This window comes from Gossypium arboreum, chromosome 3, assembly GCF_025698485.1.
Source record: "Gossypium arboreum isolate Shixiya-1 chromosome 3, ASM2569848v2, whole genome shotgun sequence".
Taxonomy (NCBI): domain Eukaryota; kingdom Viridiplantae; phylum Streptophyta; class Magnoliopsida; order Malvales; family Malvaceae; genus Gossypium; species Gossypium arboreum.
Genome location: NC_069072.1, coordinates 23,150,735 through 23,174,344, shown reverse-complemented (window position 1 = coordinate 23,174,344; position 23,610 = coordinate 23,150,735). Strand labels below are relative to the sequence as shown.

Below are 23,610 nucleotides of genomic sequence, written 5' to 3'. Positions count from 1 at the left end.
TCATTTAAAAGAGAAAACGCTTGAATAAATTAAAACGGGCATCAAAGGCTCTCTTGTCTCGAGATAACAGGATGCCACACCCTGTAAGTTAGGACACAACATTCGAACCTTCGAGAATAAGCTTGTCTTCTAATTTTTTTATTAAAAAATATATTTTGATTTTAAAAGGATATTCGACTATTTAGGTCCAATGAGAAAGATCGAAACCCTATAAGTTAGGGCACGGCCTTCTCGAGTTTCTAAATGCAGAATATCACTTTTTTTTATTTACAACTCATGTATTTAAAAAATTTGAAAGAATATTTGGCTATTTAGGTTTAACGAGAAAATCAAAACCCCGTAAGTTAGGGTATGATTTCTCGAACTTCCTAAACTCGAAATATTTCCGAATTTTAAAATTTCCTCCTCTTATGAATTTGGGTAAAATATGAATGAAATATTTAAAATGATACATGTATAGTTTAGAAATAGTTTGCAATTTAAAAGAGTCATGCGTATCTAATAAAGATAATGTAACACATTTGGAATAACGATAACATAATATGCATAATAGAACTTAACCCATATAGCATTACTATTATCGAATCCTAATGTAAACATGCATAAACATTAATAGGAATAATTTAAGGCCTGGAAGCAAAGCAATAAACGAATAGATAATAATAAAAAGAAAGCAATCAAACAAAGGGCAAGAATATAAGAAATAAAACAAGCCAATGGAAAAATAAATAGGGAACCAATATAAGTTTGATTTAAAGAAAATTGAATTAAATAAGTAAATGAAATTTTAATTAAAAAATATGAGTGTAAAATAAAACAAAAATAAAGATTGAAATAAAAATAAAAAGAAATCAAAACAAGGGCTTGTTTGAAAACTAAACAGAATTTTAGGAGAAAAAAAAAGAATAGGATAAAATAACATACCCAAATTGTAATGCGCAAAAAGGAGGGGGACTTATCAGGCAATTATCCCTAGGTCGGATACGCGTGCTTTCTCCAAGAGATCAGTGTGCCAAGAATCAAATTGAATCACACAACAAATTCAGCGGTCCGATTCGTAAAATAAAGGAAGTATAAAAAAGGGACTAAATTGAAATAGGCCGAGAAAGCGGAAGGACCCATAAGGCAAATAGACCATCAGGTCCAAAAACATGCGGATCCTTGCCAGGGTCGAGTCAAAATTTAGATTATAGACTAAAACGGCGCCGATTTGGGCGTCTGGGGCTTGCTCCAAAACGACGCCGTATGGGGGTATTATATAAACTAAAATTTTGTTAAAAAAAATTCATTTCCCCCTTTCTTAAAAAAAAACTTTAAAACTTTCAAAAGAAGCTCTCCCTTTTCCCGATTTTCGGCCATCGGTCCAGCGTTGCTTCGGTCATCAAACCGCCACGCCTCCGCCGTGGTAGCCATTGTACATGGTGGCTGGAAAAACCCAAAAGGCCCATTTTTTAAAGCTTTTAACTTCCCGAACCTATTAGATGTTGATTTTCATCGGAATCGGCAGACCTCAACCGTCTATGGCGGCACAAATATTATGAACAGAGTAAGATTTTTCTCTTTTTCTTTTATTTTCTTCTATATATATATATATATATATATATATATAAATGCACGAGAAGAAGAGAGAAAAAATATAAAGAACCACCTTTGAATTTTTGATTCTCTATTTTTCGATTTGACTTGCTTGTATCCGTAAAAAATTACAATGAAAAATGTTCATGGCTTTATAGCCGAATGATTATAGTCCCTGTTTTTTTGTTTTTTTTTCTTCTGCTGCATTTGTTGTTGCTGTTGTTGTCGTCTGATTTGCAAGTACAGGGCCAACTGGAGCTACGACGTGGCACTTGGTGTGGGGCGTACGGAGGTCGTACGTGGCGGGGCTAGCGGCCGTACGAAGCTTGAGTGGGTCTACTTTTTTTTTATAAACTCTTTTTCTAATTTTTATTTATGATTTTTTTGTTAACCATTGAAGGAATAAATTGTGTTTTGCTGTTGAAATATCAGGTTTTCAATATTCGAAACTTGAAATATGTTGTTATTTTAAACTGTGTTTTGTATTTGGGTTAAATTTCTTTTATTTGCTTTAAGGAGTTTGATAATTCTTTTTAAGGTTTCAAAATAAGTATCTAACTTGGGAAATTAACCTGAGAGATTTCGAATTTGAGTTCATGCTCTGATAGGTTCTCCTTGATATGGTTCAGAGTTATAATATGATTTGAAACTCATTTTGGTTTTGAATAATTAATTTTTTTATAACACATCTTTAAGGAACCTACTTTTCGAAGGGTGAACTAAATGAATTGAGATTATTAACTATGATGGTAGATAAGTTAGGGAACAAAGTTTTTTTTATTTGATTTTTTTTCTAATTTTTATTTTTATTTTGTTAATTTGCTATTCAAATATTAGCTTTTCAATATATTTTTTTGGTAGACTAAAATAGGAAGCTAAAGAGGGTTAGGCTCCATGCAGCCTATCACAGGAGGTCCTTGTACTATCCAAGCAAATGATATGCTTCAACACGTTTGGTGAGTTCTCCAACCAACTGAAGTTGATCAGATTATCATATGCAAGTCTTGGTAGAAAATCAATAGCCAAATTTTAAATCATATTTTATGTTTGGGTTAAGTTTTTTTTATTTGTTTTAAGGAATTTGAAAATCAATAGTTATGCCATTGTTGTTAGCACAGCAAATATCACATGGAATTGACATTTTGAAACAAAAAAAGGTAATGTTTTAACCAAATTACTTATTTGGAGTTTGGGCTGTTGCGATTTTGTTTTCGAGTCAATATCGAGGGCAGAGTAAATATAAATATATTCATGTGGTGAGGACATATTGTGATACTACTTATAATGGCAGAATTTAATTTACTTCTGGATACTATTGCTTATAATGTGGTTATCAGGCTGCTTTGTGAGAAAGGGGATATGGATATGGCTCATAAATTGATGATAAAGATTGGCTTGATTGATCTTTATCCCAATATGATGACTTATTTTGCAATGATCAAGGGGTTTAATTTACTTCTGGATACTATTGCTTATAATGTGGTTATCAGGCTGCTTTGTGAGAAAGGGGATATGGATATGGCTCATAAATTGATGATAAAGATTGGCTTGATTGATCTTTATCCCGATATGATGACTTATTTTGCAATGATCAAGGGGTTCTGTAATGCTGGTAGATTGGAGGAGGCTTGTGAGTTGTTCCAAGCTATGAATTTGGGCAAGGGTTTTATCTAAAGGTTGTGGCTTATTCCGTGCTTCTCGAGGGTATTTGTATGTAACACCCCAAACCCGTGACCGTCACCGAATTTGATCACGTGGTGTTACCGGGCTTACTTCCCTTATTTCTCTCTTGACAATAATTGATTTCAGTTCCAGGCAGGCTAGCTAACTGCGTCACTGTCACCTTAAAAATCATATCTCGAGTTCCAGAACTCAAAAATCAGTTCCGTAAATTTTTCCTGAAACTAGACTCATATATCCATCCCTGGATTTATTTCTAGAATTTTTGGTTGGGCCAATTGGTACAGTTTATTAGTTAAAGTCACCCATGTTACAGGGGTCGACTACACTGACCTTCGCGTGTTACAACTTGAATATCTCTCTGTACAGGGCTTTAATACTGGTGCCGTTTGTTTCTAAAGAAACTATACTCAAAATGGAATCTGCACATATAAGGAATGACTTCTAATTATTTCTGGATAATTTATAGTAAATTTTCAAAGTCGCGACAGGGGACCCAGAAACCGTTCTGGCCCTGTCTCACGAGAACTCTAATATCTCTCAGTATACTGCTCATATGGTCGTTTCGTTTCGTCCATATAAAAATAGATTCATCAAGTTTCAATTTAATAATTTATTCACTATTTAATTCTACTTCTACTATTTTTAGTGATTTTTCAATCTCATCTCACTGCTGCTGTCTGCAACAGTTACTGCAGTAGACTATGCCAATTTCATGAATCTTTCCTTGGCCTTACTAATCATCCATCATACATGACACAATTTATGGCCACCTTATAAAAATTAAAGTTTCTAAGACTCGTGACTATAGGTTCTAGCATCCCACTCGACGACCACATAGGCCATTTTCACATGGCTTAAAGTTTACAACCCACAATTCAACAAAACATAATAGCCTATACATGCCAAATGTTCTCCTAGTTCAACTACGAAGACAATACCAAAAGGTTTCCAGCCGGTGTGATGACTTCAACGACGGTTCGAGCACGCAACAATACGAGTCCAAGAGACCTAAAATGGGTGACAAGAAAACACCGAGTGAGTTTATAACTCAGTAAGTCATAAGCATTCATCAACCATCCATTAATAAAATTTTCGCAACATCAAACAATAAACGAGGCTAGGTACTTCATCCATATCGAAACTATACCATAATTCCTCGGACCTTTCGGTTCAATCTCATACCAAGTCATACATCCACATTTCATATTTTATACAATAAGATATTTGAGGCATTTTTACACACCAACTCATTCACACCACAATCATACAATTGCAATCATCACATAGATTTCAAGCTTACCAAGCTCAACCCCGAGCATGAACGTATTGCCTATTCGTCATGAGCTCAAGGTACTTACCCGATCCGTTGTCCGGGATTAACTCGATAATGTCGCACACTCAGTGCCAATTGTAATACAAGAGCATATAGTGAATCCGCACACTTAGTGCTATATATTTTCAGCTCGCACACTTAGTGCTATATAATTTTCAGCTCGCACACTTAGTGCTATATATTTTCAGCTCGCACACTTAGTGCTATATAATCAAACTCGCACACTTAGTGCTGTACAATTTAAAACCCGCACACTTAGTGCCAATCTTGTCACCGTGTCCATTTATACCCGCACACTTAGTGCGAGACCAATACCTTATGCATTTTGCTGCCTTTATACATTCAACAATGGCATCATTCCATACACATACATTTCCATTTACACATCAACTCATTTAAACACAATTGCGTATATATTATGGTCATTTACATCAACACCAAATATATGCTTAATGACTTACCTTGTGTTGGGTAAAACAGTCCAAGTCGGCTACTCGATGACCTTCGTCTTTCCCTTGCTTGATTCTCCTTCTTTAACTCCTTGAGCTTAATCAATAAATCAACTAGTTTAACCATCTTGCTAAACATTCATAATTCAACTACACATGCATATGTATGCTTGTATATTCGCAACCATTTTTTTACTAATCACCCATTTGGTCGATTATACACATCACCAAATATGCACCAAAACTTGATTCAACATCACTTACATACTCACCCAATGGCCGAATATACTTGAAATTTTACAAACATTCTCCAACAATTTATTTTTTAAGCAAACACATTTATCATTTACTTCATAACCAAAACATCATGTGCAAACATATATCCACACATAGGTGCAAGGCGAATTTTAAGGTGTCCATAACCATTCAAAACACAAATTTTTAATATCATGCAAGAAGCATAAACCATGCTCATGAGCATACCATGGCGAATACCTCACACACCATGCCCTTTTAAATTTTTTTGTCATGGTTAAACAAAGGACTCAATGCCCTACTCAAGAATACTAAAAGAAATTTCAAGAGTAGTTAATCCATCATTACATGCATCAATAGCAAGCTTCACATTTAGCATGCAATAGTTTCAACACAATATCAACCTTGGCTAAATACCATTTTCATGGCATAACAAGGATTTGAACCATGGCTAACATGCACATCAAGTAAGCAACCAAAACAAGCATGAATCTCATGACACCACCTCAAACATACCTTAATATTGATGCAAGTATAGCCAAATCTCCTTCTAGTTCTCTTCTAAACCAAGCAAGAAGCAAAAATCCTCCCCTTTTTCCTTAGTATATTCGGCCAAGAAGTGAAAATGGATGAACAAAATTTCTCCTTTCTTTTCCTCTACTCACGGCAACAAGGGGCATCCATGCTCATCTTTCTTTTTTTTTTGTTCATTTTTTAATGCTAATTTTATTATATTCCTTCATACATAACTCACTAACCAAACATGTTGGAAACATGTTTTCCCTTACCCATCATACCCACCTTGGCGCCACTATAGTCAAATTTGGGAAATTTGACATGCAAGGACAACATTTCCTAGTATGCATCAATAGGCCACTTCAACATTTGCCTATCTCATTTCTAAGTTTTCTCACACAAGTCCTTTCTAGTGAAATTCACCTTTATAACACTAAATCAAATCATCAAAAATGTCACACACAATTTAACACATATCATAGGCATCACAATAAATTTTAAATTATTTTTATGCCTCGGTTTTGTGGTCCCGAAACCACATCCCGTCTAGGGTCAATTTTGGGCTGTCACATTGTAAGTACATGAGTACGAGAAAAGCATTAGAATTATTAGGGGAATGGAGAAAGCAGGTAGGAATTGTAGTCCGAATGTAATCACATATACATCTTTGATTAAAAGCTTTTGTGAGAAGGGTCAAACAATAAAGGCATTGAGAATTTTGAATAGAATGGAAGCTTGCTCATGTGTGCCTAACTGTATAATCATTATTACTTTGATCAAGGGTCTTTGTAACACCCCTATCCCGTAACCGTCGCCAGAATAGGTAAGGGGCATTACCGGACTTGTAACTCATGTCAGAACAGTAAAATTTTAAACTTTTTCTTGAAATAAAGATCATTCATTCAAATAAGTACTAAGCACAGCCAGAGATAAAATTTAAACTTCACTAAGTAAATATTCAAAAGATGCCATTTTCGCATGGCTTATTTACATTAACCAAAAATATTCTTCCGCCACTAGTCTATTCTATACATGCCATAAAATAGTTCTAAACATAACAGTAACAAGCAGTGGATAGTGATAGTGTGACTAGTTGCTGACGATCCCCGAGCCTGTAGCTTCGCAATGAGATCTATAAAACAGAGGAAACAGAGTAAACGGAGTAAGCATTACAATGCTTAGTAAGTTTTAAGCAGCGTCAACAGATAACAATCAAATTATAACATAGTTGTTCGTATTTTTATTTCACTCTTCCTTCGGGCATACCATCCCTTTACCGAATATGCACATCTCATCATACACAATAGGCAGATAAACTTTCACATAAAAGTGAGTTCATGTGACATAGATATATCGTATGATTTCACATAACCTCTCACATTGATCCGATGTCACATAATCATAGGAGTAGTCTCATAGATTGCTCTCGTATGCATCACATAACTACCTTATGATTTAGTTCAAATCAAGCTCACATATAAACTTGGAGTACATACCTATTTAACCTTTCGCATTGAATATATTTATAAGCAATTTTTATTACGAAGTCTTATAGCTTTAACCTCTACTCGGATTATCGGCGAGACCTTTAGCTCGGACGTAATCTCCACACGAAGTTATCGGGTCTTACCCGGACATACTCTCCACACGTAGTCATCGGGTCTTACCCGGACATAATCTCCACACGTAGTCATCGGGTCTCACCCGGAATATATTTCCAAGTTTCATGTACATTTAATCACATGTTACAACATTCACATCGACTGTCATATTTGTAATTAATTTGCCTCATAAAATATCTAATAATACACACCTTTCACATTTGGTCGTTCGGCCACAACGCACATCGCCTACATATTTCACACTAGCCATTCGGCTTTACCACATATATGCATTTTCATATTCACCATATTGGCCATTCGGCCTTATCACACATATGCACGCTCACATTCATCACATTGGCCATTCGGCCTTATCACATATATGCATGCTCACATTTATCACATTGGCCATTCGGCCTCATCACATATATGCATGTTCACATTCATCACATAGGCCATTCAGCCTTATCACATATATGCATGCTCACATTTATCACATTGGCCATTCGGCCTCATCACATATATGCATGTTCACATTCATCACATAGGCCATTCGGCCTTATCACATATATGCATGCTCACATTTATCACATTGGCCATTCGGCCTCATCACATATATGCATGTTCACATTCATCACATAGGCCATTCGGCCTTATCACATATATGCATGCTCACATTTATCACATTGGCCATTCGGCCTCATCACATATATGCATGTTCACATTCATCATATAGGCCATTCGGCCTTATCACATATATACATGTTCATATTCACCACATTGGCCATTCGGTCTTATCACACATATGCATGCTCACAATCATCACATAGGCCATTCGGCCTTATCACATATATACATGTTCATATTCACCACATTGGCCATTCGGTCTTATCACACATATGCATGCTCACAATCATCACATTGGCCATTCGGCCTTATCACATATATACACATTCACATTCATCACATAAAATCCTAAATCAAAATATAAATTTTCATGAATTCACATCACAATTATCCAAATATACTTCACATACCACATATACTATCATGTATACACTTTGTCTTGGCCGAATCTACACCAATCATTTTCCAATGAATAATTCAATTTCACGCCTTACTATCATTTCATATTCGAATACTCATAAACTTACAATTTCACAAATTTTAATATCGAAGATCCGTCTAGCACTCATATATCGTTTTACAATATCACGATTTAGAATTCACGTATGGGTTTAATCAATAGCTTGTGAGCAACTAAAACAAGTTTTATCCATATTTACAACAAAATCACATATTCTCTACGAGCTGTTTTCCTGAGCAATAGCCACTAAATTATTTATAACTGGAGCTACAAAACTCCAAATCACTTGCCGTTAATTTTCCCTGAATATAGACTCGTATATCTTCCATCCGTAAAATTTCCAGAATTTTAGGTTTGGCCAATCAGTACCAGATTTTTCTTAAAGTTTCCCCTGTTTCACTGTTTGACTAATCTGACCACTCTTCACTACGAATCAAATTTTTCATTGTACAGAATTCATAATGTATTCTATTTGATTTCATTTGAAACTAGACTCATTAAGGAGTCTAAGCATATAAATCTTATCTTATAACCATTTTTGTACAAATTATAATGATTTTCCAAAAACAGAACAGGGGATTTCGAGTCATTCTGACACTGTCCCACACAACTTTTAATATCTCTTTATAGGGAATTTCTTTGCTTACACGGTCTCTTTTATAAGAAATTAGACTAACTAAGCTTTGATTACATATTTTATTCAGCCTATAATTCCACACCAACAATTTATAGTGATTTTCTAAAATCACGTTACTGCTGCTGTCCAAAGTAAATTATTACAATTTGCTCTTAAATTTCCAAGTCCAAACACTTATGAACTTACCATTTGAGTTTAAGACATATCATGACCACATCATATCTTATTAAATCAACTCATTATGTCCTATTATGATTGAACTTACTCAACGTTTAATCACTTAAAACTTACAAAGGAATCAAACTCAAATACTTAAGAACTTACCTCGAAATTGCGAGCGATTACAGATCGACTATTCGGTTAGGTAGCTTTTCTCTTTTCGAATTAGACTCCTAAGCTCTTGAGCTTGAATAAACAAATTTAATCTATTACAAACCAATTATACAAACTCATGGCGAATATAACAAGAAGACTCTGGATTCTACTAGCCACTCATTGCTCTATTATTAACCTTACTTAATTATAAACGCATTGACAATTGATAATTAAGTTCATATCATGGTATCATAACTCAACATTTATCAATATATCATTAACAAAATATGCTCATGTCAAATTTACTCCCAATCACATCTCAAAATTCAGCAAGCTTAGAACTCATTTAATAATTAAATTCGGTAGCTTAATCACTTTGCTAACTACTTATGCATATAATTCAATGATTTTTACATCATCTTACAATCACCATTATTCAAGACTTTGAGATTTCCACAAATGTTCATCTAATGCCTCTAGGCGAATGTAATATTGCATCCAAATTCACATAGTTTTTTTGTTATATCTAATTCTAATGTACATAATCATAATTCAATTCAACATTATAAACCATTATCACCCATTTAGCGAATATACCACATTAATTTTAACATTACCCATGTAAATACCTATAGGTTCTTATACCTTAAATTCACACATTTAACCCTTTAATGCCTATTGATCATTCCTTTGGTCTTAAGCTAAATGACAGCTCTCATTCTCCATATTTCAACCGAATTTTTCATAGCATGAAGACTTTCATACATTTATAAAACTTTCATAACTCATTTGGCCTTATCAAGAACCATTTAACATGCAAGGAAAATAATCATAGAGGAAGAAATTAACATTCTAAATAGACTCAATCTTTGACCGAATGTACAAGGTGCCTCTAAGCCACTCATCCAAAAATCTTTACCCCATTCTAGTCATTCCCCCATTTGACCGAATGAACATTTGTCTATTGATGCATGAAATTCAACCATGGGTTAAATAAGCTATGCACTTATCAATCTAATCTCATAGTCAATTAAAAGAAAATCACAATGCATACCTTAAACTAGGATAGCCATGGCGAATACCTTGGTTTTCCTCTTCAATCTTCCCTTTCCCAAATTCGCCACCAAGAAGAAAGATGAGCATGTAAAATTTTTTTTTTTCTCTTGTTATCTTTCTTCAACTCACGGCAATGGAGGGGGGGGGGACATGGATGAGACAACTTTGTTTTCATCACCCCTCCCTTTTCATTTCTTTATTACTAACCTTTTATTTTATTCTTTCTCCCATAAAACACTAACACCAAATGTTTTTAATAGGCTTTAACTTATAGCATGGCCGGCCACCTTCTTGTTCTTTGGTTAATTTGACATGCAAATACAATTATTTTGCAACATGCATAAATAGGCCACTTACATTTGCCTAGCACATTTCTAAATTTTCTCACATAAGTCCTATTTAATAAAATTCACTTACAATTAACAAAATTCAAACATGAAATTTTCACACATGCATATGTACATATAATAAGCATCAAATATGACAGCTAATTATTTTTATGACTCGGTTTTGTGGTCCCGAAACCACTTTTCGACTAGGGTCAAATTAGGGGTGTCACAACTCCTCCCCCCTTTAGGGATTTTCGTCCCCGAAAATTTCTACCGATGCATAGTTTAGGATAACGTCCTCTTATTGAATTATATTCATATAAACATTAGCTCATCGATAGCAATTGTAATTCATTATTGATTTCGCATCGATCTATAAAATCATTTAAACAAATACATAAACATTTCTACAAGTATGCACATATATCTCATTTTCTTGATTTCATAAGCAATAATCACTTAATTTAATTCACAAATGCATTTCAAACACATATTAAGCACATATTAATATGTATAATTCACATCATCAACCCACATATTTGTAACCCACATTTTCATTCATGTATAAGCTGTAACCTGACCGAAAGTACACATATACTCAAACATCCCAATAAATATCCTTTATCACTCCATCATATCTCACTATTCAACTTAACCTATTTCCAACAGAAAATCAACTTCCACATACCTGAACATTGAGTTCATTTAGCACATTCAATCACCGTTAACGATACCCGTATACAATCGATTTGGCATCAAGCCTCATATTGTATACCGGCATGGGATTTATTTTAGCACATAACCCATATATCCAAAATTATCAGCATTCATCACAAATTCTTACAGACTTTCAAATGTCGAACTTAATCGAAATAATTTCTTAAATATGATTAACAAAAAAAATAGGGGTCATTTAGCAATAGCACATATGACTTCATATACCAAGCATTCCATAGACTAAATCCGTAACACATTTATAACATGAATTCATATCTTAACAACATATCCACCATATTTTTACTTTCATCTGATTTCCTCATACCTTCCGTACATACCTGTATCACTTATTCTGAGCTTACTTAATTTATCATCTTAAATATACCCGTTGAATCATTCGAAATCATTACGGATACTCATTAAGCACATATAGCTCTTACAATGCCATATCCTAGATATGGTCTTACATATCCTCACATATCGAGCCAATGCCATGTCCTAGACATGGTCTTACACACTATCTCAAATCAATGCCTTTGTCCCAGACGAGGTCTTTCACGAATTCCACTTCACACACTTAGTGCCCACTGACCGATCTCGCACTCATAGTGCTCAGTTAAAGGAATTCGCACACACACAGTGCCTCTAATCATTCACACACATAGTGCTCTTATTCATTCGTTATTACACATTGAAATGACTTAACCAAGTCTATAAACATCATGTATGTACACTTGTAAACATATCATCTCATTTAAATTTGAATTCGTATAGTAATGAACACTTAAACTTTGCTCAAATTACAAGCACGAAGCCTACTAGGCACGAAGGCCGAATACACGTCCACCAAAGATGATTGCTCTTCGGGACCTAGCTCGGATATAACACCAAAGACGAATGCTCTTGGGGTTTAGCACGGATATATCACTAGCACGAATGCTCTTGAACTTAGTCCGGATACATCACTAGCACGAATGCTCTTGAGATTTAGCCGGATATATCACTAGCACGAATTCTCTTGGGACTTAGCCGGATACATCACTAGTACGAATGCTCTTGAGTTTAGCCGGATATATCACTAGCACGAATGCTCTTCGGGACTTAGCCGGATACATCACTAGCACGAATGCTCTTGGCGTTTAGCAGGATATATCACTAGCACGAATGCTCTTGGGACTTAGCAGGATACATCACTAGCACGAATGCTCTTGAGTTTAGCCGGACGTTTCACTCTCAATTCTCATGTACATATACACATATAGCAATACACATTAGTATATCATTTACATTACTTGAATACAAACACAACATGCTTATCGACCATTCAACTTCCAGTTCCATAGCCACATACAAAAATCACATTTATAGCCATAACACTCTTTCAAAATTGCATCACTTATACCCTTATAATTCAATCCAAATCGAAATTCAAATACGAGCACATGATACGTACCTGATCAACTTAATAATTTAGGCATATCTAAGTGAAGTTATATCGCAGATTCTCATAGTCAGAACTTGCTACAGCTCGATCGGGATCAAGATTCATTACAATACAGCAAACACATTTTAATAGTCAAAAATCATCACACTATCATTTTATCACTTTATGGCATGTATAAATAGACTCACGCATGCTACGTTAGTCCTAGAATCGACTAAACCGTAGCTCTGATACCAATAAAATGTAACACGCCTATCCCGTAACCGTCGCCAGAATAGGTAAAGGGCATTACCGGACTTGCAACTCATGTCAGAACAGTAAAATTTTAAACTTTTTCTTGAAATAAAGATCATTCATTCAAATAAGTACTAAGCACAGCCAGAGATAAAATTTAAACTTCACTAAGTAAACATTCAAAAGATGCCATTTTCGCATGGCTTATTTACATTAACCAAAAATATTCTTCCGCCACTAGTCTATTCTATACATGCCATAAAATAGTTCTAAACATAACAGTAACAAGCAGTGGATAGTTATAGTGTGACTAGTTCTTGACGATCCCCGAGCACAGTAGCCGCAATGAGATCTATAAAATAGAGAAACAGAGTAAGCGGAGTAAGCATTACAATGCTTAGTAAGTTTTAAGCAGCGTCAACAGATAACAATCAAATTATAACATAGTTGTTCGTATTTTTATTTCACTCTTCCTTCGGGCATACCATCCCTTTACCGAATATGCACATCTCATCATATACAATAGGCAGATAAACTTTCACATAAAAGTGAGCTCATGTGACATAGATATATCGTATGATTTCAAATAACCTATCACACTGATCCGATGTCACATAATCATAGGAGTAGTCTCATAGATTGCTCTCGTATGCATCACATAACTACCTTATGATTTAGTTCAAATCAAGCTCACATATAAACTTGGAGTACATACCTGTTTAACCTTTCGCATTGAATATATTTATAAGCAATTTTTATTACGAAGTCTTATAGCTTTAACCTCTACTCGGATTATCGGCGAGGCCTTTAGCTCGGACGTAATCTCCACACGAAGTTATCGGGTCTTACCCGGACAAAATCTCCACACGTAGTCATCGGGTCTTACCCGGACAAAATCTCCACACGTAGTCATCGGGTCTTACTCGGACATACTCTCCACACGTAGTCATCGGGTCTTACCCGGACATAATCTCCACACGTAGTCATCGGGTCTCACCCGGAATATATTTCCAAGTTTCATGTACATTTAATCACATGTTACAACATTCACATCGACTGTCATATTTGTAATTCATTTGCCTCATCAGATATCTAATAATACACACCTTTCACATTTGGTCGTTCGGCCACAACGCACATCGCCTACATATTACACACTAGCCATTCGGCTTTACCATATATATGCATTTTCATATTCACCACATTGGCCATTTGGCCTTATCACACATATGCATGCTCACATTCATCACATTGGCCATTCGGCCTTATCACATATATGCATGCTCACATTTATCACATTGGCCATTCGGCCTCATCACATATATGCATGTTCACATTCATCACATAGGCCATTCGGCCTTATCACATATATGCATGCTCACATTTATCACATTGGCCATTCGGCCTCATCACATATATGCATGTTCACATTCATCACATAGGCCATTCGGCCTTATCACATATATGCATGCTCACATTTATCACATTGGCCATTCGGCCTCATCACATATATGCATGTTCACATTCATCACATAGGCCATTCGGCCTTATCACATATATGCATGCTCACATTTATCACATTGGCCATTCGGCCTCATCACATATATGCATGTTCACATTCATCACATAGGCCATTCGGCCTTATCACATATATACATGTTCATATTCACCACATTGGCCATTCGGTCTTATCACACATATGCATGCTCACAATCATCACATAGGCCATTCGGCCTTATCATATATACATGTTCATATTCACCACATTGGCCATTCGGTCTTATCACACATATGCATGCTCACAATCATCACATTGGCCATTCGGCCTTATCACATATATACACATTCACATTCATCACATAAAATCCTAAATCAAAATATAAATTTTCATGAATTCACATCACAATTATCCAAATATACTTCACATACCACATATACTATCATGTATACACTTTGTCTTGGCCGAATCTACACCAATCATTTTCCAATGAATAATTCAATTTCACGCCTTACTATCATTTCATATTCGAATACTCATAAACTTACAATTTCACAAATTTTAATATCGAAGATCCGTCTAGCACTCATATATCGTTTTACAATATCACGATTTAGAATTCACGTATGGGTTTAATCAATAGCTTGTGAGCAACTAAAACAAGTTTTATCCATATTTACAACAAAATCACATATTCTCTACGAGCTGTTTTCCTGAGCAATAGCCACTAAATTATTTATAACTGGAGCTACAAAACTCCAAATCACTTGCCGTTAATTTTCCCTGAATATAGACTCGTATATCTTCCATCCGTAAAATTTCCAGAATTTTAGGTTTGGCCAATCAGTACCAGATTTTTCTTAAAGTTTCCCCTGTTTCACTGTTTGACTAATCTGACCACTCTTCACTACGAATCAAATTTTTCATTGTACAGAATTCATAATGTATTCTATTTGATTTCATTTGAAACTAGACTCATTAAGGAGTCTAAGCATATAAATCTTATCTTATAACCATTTTTGTACAAATTATAATGATTTTCCAAAAACAGAACAGGGGATTTCGGAGTCATTCTGACACTGTCCCACACAACTTTTAATATCTCTTTATAGGGAATTTCTTTGCTTACACGGTCTCTTTTATAAGAAATTAGACTAACTAAGCTTTGATTACATATTTTATTCAGCCTATAATTCCACACCAACAATTTATAGTGATTTTCTAAAATCACGTTACTGCTGCTGTCCAAAGTAAATTATTACAATTTGCTCTTAAATTTCCAAGTCCAAACACTTATGAACTTACCATTTGAGTTTAAGACATATCATGACCACATCATATCTTATTAAATCAACTCATTATGTCCTATTATGATTGAACTTACTCAACGTTTAATCACTTAAAACTTACAAAGGAATCAAACTCAAATACTTAAGAACTTACCTCGGAAATTGCCGAACGATTACAGATCGACTATTCGGTTAGGTAGCTTTTTCTCTTTTCCGAATTAGACTCCCTAAGCTCTTGAGCTTGAATAAACAAATTTAATCTATTACAAACCAATTATACAAACTCATGGCCGAATATAACAAGAAGACTACTGGATTCTACTAGCCACTCATTGCTCTATTATTAACCTTACTTAATTATAAACGCATTCGGCAATTGATAATTAAGTTCATATCATGGTATCATAACTCAACATTTATCAATATATCATTAACAAAATATGCTCATGTCAAATTTACTCCCAATCACATCTCAAAATTCAGCAAGCTTAGAACTCATTTAATAATTAAATTCGGTAGCTTAATCACTTTGCTAACTACTTATGCATATAATTCAATGATTTTTACATCATCTTACAATCACCATTATTCAAGACTTTGAGATTTCCACAAATGTTCATCTAATGCCTCTAGGCCGAATGTAATATTGCATCCAAATTCACATAGTTTTTTTTGTTATATCTAATTCTAATGTACATAATCATAATTCAATTCAACATTATAAACCATTATCACCCATTTAGCCGAATATACCACATTAATTTTTAACATTACCCATGTAAATACCTATAGGTTCTTATACCTTAAATTCACACATTTAACCCTTTAATGCCTATTGATCATTCCTTTGGTCTTAAGCTAAATGACAGCTCTCATTCTCCATATTTCAACCGAATTTTTCATAGCATGAAGACTTTCATACATTTATAAAAACTTTCATAACTCATTTGGCCTTATCAAGAACCATTTAACATGCAAGGAAAATAATCATAGAGGAAGAAATTAACATTCTAAATAGACTCAATCTTTGACCGAATGTACAAGGTGCCTCTAAGCCACTCATCCAAAAATCTTTACCCCATTCTAGTCATTCCCCCATTTGACCGAATGAACATTTGTCTATTGATGCATGAAATTCAACCATGGGTTAAATAAGCTATGCACTTATCAATCTAATCTCATAGTCAATTAAAAGAAAATCACAATGCATACCTTAAACTAGGATAGCCATGGCCGAATACCTTGGTTTTTCCTCTTCAATCTTCCCTTTCCCAAATTCGCCACCAAGAAGAAAGATGAGCATGTAAAATTTTTTTTCTCTTGTTATCTTTCTTCAACTCACGGCAATGGAGGGGGACATGGATGAGACAACTTTGTTTTCATCACCCCTCCTTTTCATTTCTTTATTACTAACCTTTTATTTTATTCTTTCTCCCATAAAACACTAACACCAAATGTTTTTAATAGGCTTTAACTTATAGCATGGCGGCCACCTTCTTGTTCTTTGGTTAATTTGACATGCAAATACAATTATTTTGCAACATGCATAAATAGGCCACTTACATTTGCCTAGCACATTTCTAAATTTTCTCACATAAGTCCTATTTAATAAAATTCACTTACAATTAACAAAATTCAAACATGAAATTTTCACACATGCATATGTACATATAATAAGCATCAAATATGACAGATAATTATTTTTATGACTCGGTTTTGTGATCCCGAAACCACTTTTCGACTAGGGTCAAATTAGGGGTGTCACAGTCTTTGCGTCGAGAGGCATGTAAAAGAAGCATGTTAGTTGATCGATAAAGTTACCGGACGTGGTGTTTCCAATAGTGATTGCTACAGTTCTCTTGTATTGGCTTTGATTAGGATTAATAGACTCGATGAGGCAGAAAAGCTCTTTAGGAAAATGTTAGTAAGTGGGGCTAAACCTAGTGCCATTGCTTGTAGTACCATGATTAGGGAGATCTGTGGTGAGGGACGAGTGCTAGATGGTTTTTGCTTATACAATGAAATCGAGCGGATGCAATACTTTTCATCCATCGACACTAAGATCTATTCTATTCTTTTGGTTGGCTTGTGTCAACAAAGCCATTCGGTTGAAGCTGCGAAGCTTGCAGGTTTGCTTAGAAAAAGGATTCACTTGGAAGCTCCATATGATGAAATCATTATGGAAGCCAATGTACTAACCACATTATAACCATGTTAAAAATTCCCATGAATTAACAATAAATAGATTATGTTTTAAACTAAATAAAAATTATCTCAATTTCCAAGCATTATTCATTTCGATTGTGCATAATAGTTAATTTGATTATGTTATTCTTAGGTTATTGTTTTATTATGCCAGATACTATTAAATTATGGTTTGAATTGTTTGATTAAAAATTAAATTGATTAAAATATATTGTTCTCCTTCATATCTCAAACTAAATATTATTGATTATATTTGAAATTGAAATATAACATCAAATGAAATTAAAATATCAAATGATGAAATATAACATCAAATAAAATTGAAAACAAATGAGGCTATATGCATTGGAATCAAAAGTTTCAAATAGTTGCAAACATTTAAAATTTCAAATGACGAAATATAACATCAAATGAAATTGGAAATAAATTGTCATTGTTTATAGCAAAAAAATTCCAAAATATTTGCAAAACATTCCCAAATAGTTTTAACATTCATAACAGTCTATTTTCATAGCCAACATCCAGATTATAATAGGCAACAACTAACTACATTTAGTAATTAAATCTTAGTAGGCAAAGTTTCCAAATATTGCTATTTTTGAACTTTGACATTTGTGATTCTACTCTCTTTTGTACCTATTGTTGCATCAATGTTAATTTCCTTCCTTTTGCTAGTTTTCTTTCTCTTGGGTAAAGAGATTTATATTTCACCTTGAAACCCAAGCTTCATAAAAAACAAACATAACATCAATAGAATTAAACTTATACAATAAACCATAAATAAAACTTAAAAAGCAAATTACTTACATTCAAAATTTGCATGCCCATTCTATCATATATGTATAAACCAATCCCTTGCAAGATTTGTTTTTCCTTTCTCCCAAGTCGACCAAAATTTGGCATGAAAGTTGAAGGTGGTATTGATGGACCACCAATTGTAGGGGTTGAATGTGCTTTTGAAACATTGGAATAAACAGTAAAAATTCTTTAACCCTATAAGAAATCATAAAGTTATTCATTTTATATAAAAATTCATAATATTTATGTAAGAAGTTTATCTCAACTATTGGTTGTGATGGTGGAGTTGCAATAGTTGGTGCTCTTGTATCAAGATTTACTACATCTCTTGATCTAAGTTGGTAGAAAATTTCATTGTCCTACAAAAGTATAACAAATGTAAAACAAATGTAAGTTAAATATCATAGAATTAAAAATATTGTAATATTAATACATGAATGGTTACCTGATTTGAAATGCCACTAGTAGGGACTGAGTTGTTAGTGATAAGGGTTGGACCATTACTGATAGGTGCCGAAGTGCCCTGCAACAATAACGACCACATAAATTTTTATAGATGCATGCACGATAAAGTTGAATAAGAAAAATAAATCAAGAAATTCTCATACAACTTTTTGCATTGTGTTCGATCTTGAAACACTTTTGGCATCACATTTTCCTTCCCCTTCTTAATAATTAAGTGCCACAACTTGATTCACCTGCCTCCTTCACTTTGCATCTCTTAGGTCTTCCAGGCATTTTTCTTGGGATAGGTGGATCAATTGGTCCTATGTTTGTTTTTGTCTAGAATTTTTCACTTGGTATAGGAGGTAATACACATTTATGTAGTTTTTTTATATAAATCTATACTATATCCAACAAAGACATTATTTGCAATATTTTTTTTCTCCCACAGAATGAGGGTATGGGATATTAGTAAGATCCCAAGCCCTACAAGTGAATTTCTATTTAACAAGGTCAATCACATAAACATCATTTCCACAAGCCATTTCAAATCCTTCAGATTCATTCCATCTTACATGAAAAAAAAGCACTAAGTTTTTTGTTTCTCTCTAATTTCCTACATATATTAGGAAAAAAAAAGACTATCCCATTTAGCACATTTAGCCATATTATTCACTATCCTACCCATTACATACTATTTGACTTCCTCAAATAATGAAATGATGGCCATAAATCTAGCCCTTACTATGCTGAATTAAAGGCTCTAGCAAAGTTCTTATCGACACATTAGACTGACATCTAGTTTGGAAGAATGCTCAACAATAATGTTTCATTTTAGAACTTTGAAGACTTACCATGGCTTCATGCTTGATGCACCTACCTTCTGTATATTGTTTTCATATTCAACCTCAGTTGTTGATTTATAACTAGCCTAGAATGCATGTTGTAAGTCACCACCAATGTGCTCATTCTTCTAATTAGCATAATATGCCTTGCACAAAACTGATGCTTCACTCTTGGCAAAATGTATGCAATCTCTTATTCCAAACCCTTACAAAATAGACACATCAAACTTAATAGCATAAATATGGTTTAATTTGTATGAAAAACCAACTAAATAAAAATTAAAGAAAATATACAAACCTTTTGCATATCACTATTATGGTGAATCCATCACCATTACCCAACTACCAATCCGGTCGCAAATTTTCAAGGAACTACCTTCGTGTTTCCCTATTATCTACCTCAACAACAGCCCATGCAATAGGGTATATTTGATCATTCCCATATATGCCCACATGTAATAGAATCTCACCTCTATAAGACCCTTTCAAGAAACATTCATCTAAATATATAATAGGCCTACAAAATTGCTTAAACCCATTTTTTAAAGCTGTAAAGTAAACATACATTCTCTTAAATTTTGGGGTGTGATTAATAGTAGGTCGCTCAACCATTAGCTCTATATTGGCAGTTGGGTCTGTCTTTCTTAAAGCAAAAATGTAATCATAAAAATGACTAAACTCAAACTTCACTCTACCTTTAATTTGTTCTAAGGCCCATGCCTTAGCTCTATCACATACACTTATTTACAAGTCTACCTTCAACTCCTCTTTTGCAAGTCTTTGCATCTGAAGTAGCTTTAATTGAGGTAACACTCTCAAATTACTAAGAAAATGCCTTCCAACAAACTTGTAGTTGGCTCGACTATTTTAAAATGTCACAGAACATTTGTGCTTATTCACAAAGGTCTTAATCTTGAAAAATCCATCAATACTATCCTTAGCACATATATAAGAAAAGGACAACCAGTAGATTTACCCTTAGCTCTTGTCCTAAACTTTTCGTTCCTAATGTACTTAATATCAAATCTCTTAGCTATAGCATAAGCTGTTAAAGCATTCTTGAATTAAGTCTTATTAGTAAAACTCATTCCATGCTGGAATCTAGGTATTGTGGCTGATATATCAAATAAGACATTTCTCCCTTTCTTATAAGCTAACTCACTATCTGAATCAGTTTCTTAACTACCCAAATCAAAAGACCCCAAATACTTAATGTCATCTAGACCAATCAGAATATGCTTCTACATTATTTACTTTCCGACAATTTGTTTTCTTCCTCTCAATTTCACTAGTGAGGTCTTCAAAATTTAGTTCAGGTTAAAGGTCATCTACCGTAATAGTTCTTTTTTTTTTTTTTTTGCTATAAATGCTTCATATTTTTCCATAATCTCTCTTATTTCTTCATCCTCATCATCAGGCCCACCCTCTAACGCCTCTGTACCACTTGAGGCCTCCTTTTCATTAGGACTCAATTATATTATCTTCATTACCCTTATATCACTAACATAATTAGACCCACCAACCCCACCTGTCCCTTTATTGCTCCTTCGCCTTTGGCTTAAATCACTTATCTCCTTAGAGTCTACATATATTGGTGCCCTAATCAAATCCATGCTTTACTCTGCAAAAACAACCATTTACAAGCCTACACTTAATACTAAAAAATTTCAAACAACAATAACATGAGTTCCATAAAACGATAACAATATATGCAGTACATGTGTATATTAAATTTCAAATAAAAAAAAAATATTGTTCTCTGACCTGTCTATAATCATCGTCAATAATCTCAATTCACTTTCACTCCACCAAAAAATGTGTGTTGTCAAAGAAATTAAAAAATATTAATTATTCAAAATCAAAATGAGTTTCAAATCATATTATAACTCGGAACCATATCAAGGAAAACCTATCAGAGCATGAACTCAAATTCAAAATCTCTCAACTTGATTTCCCAAGTTAGATACTTATTTTGAACGCTCAAATCAATTTTGAATTATCATAAAAACAAATTTCAAGGAAAATCCCAAAAGAAATCTTAATCGATTATCAAATTCATTAAAGCAAAAAAAAAAAAAACTAACTCAAATACAAAACATAGTTTAAAATAACAACATATCTCCGATTTCAAATATTGAAAACCTAATGTTTCAATAGCAAAACACAATTTATTCCTTCAATTTTTAACGAAAAAAATCATAAATAAAAATTAGAAAAAGAGTTTATAAAAAGAAAAAAAAGAAAAAGAGATTTTCAAAAAAACAATCAATAGACCCACTCAAGATAAAATACAAATCTTACTTAATATTGATTTCTTTCTTTGACTGCAAAGAACTCTGAAGAAGATGAATAATTTAGTTGTTGTATGGTTTAGGGTTTAACTTTTGAAAGAAATCTGGATTAAGTTTTAGTAAAGAATTTCCCAAACAAGGAGATTAATTTTTAATTTTCCACATCTGAAACTGTGATGGTTTCATATGTTATGTGTCAGTCATACATTAGCTATATGTGCCACCTCATAAAAAAATTAACACCATTAGCGTTTTGAAATATTTTGTGTAACGATTAGCAAGTTTAAGTACTAAATTGCACAAAAAAAAGTTTAGATACCGAGTTAGGAAAAAAAATATGCCTAATTCAAGTACCAAATCTTATATTAAGCCTAAAAGATACAATATAATTTATAATTTATACAAGATATTAACAATAACATCAATAAAATATTTTTATAAAAGTAAAATTGTAATTTAAATATATTATTTACATATTCTTTCATATTATCCCACGGCGCGAAATAAAGTAATACTATTACTCATATACTTCATTCAACTAATTAAATAGCATAATACTTATTACATCTTATTTCTATTCCCTCGTAATAACTATTTAATTCTTACTCTATTTCATTTCAATGAATCAATTACGCCATTAGTTGATGAATGCTAGCTTTTGGTTATGAAATAAAAGCTTTTTCTTTTGAGTTTTGTAATAGGATTGTTAATTAAATAAAGATTGTTGTTCAGAAAATTCTATTTTTCCACAAACGATAACTTTAGTATCTTTTTAATTTGATTATACGAAAAGATTGAAAAATATATATTTTTAATATTTTTATTTAATTTTGGTTAAAGAAAAGGTGACTTAAAAATTATATATTATGTATTTTTTAATATTTTACCTAAAATGTGGCTTTTAAAGCCATGCATTAATTTGTTGTTGTCGAGATTTCTAATTTGTTTATGTTTATGAACAAGTTACTAGGTGTTGAGTACCTCACATGCAATAAATGATACAGAATTT

At 33.5% G+C, this 23,610-nt stretch overlaps 1 pseudogene; it reads left to right on the top strand.

Moving 5' to 3' along the window:
• The first annotated feature begins 3,108 nt into the window (after nucleotides 1-3,108).
• LOC108475233 (pentatricopeptide repeat-containing protein At5g47360-like) lies at nucleotides 3,109-18,227 on the top strand (annotated as a pseudogene).
• The last annotated feature ends 5,383 nt before the right edge of the window (nucleotides 18,228-23,610 follow it).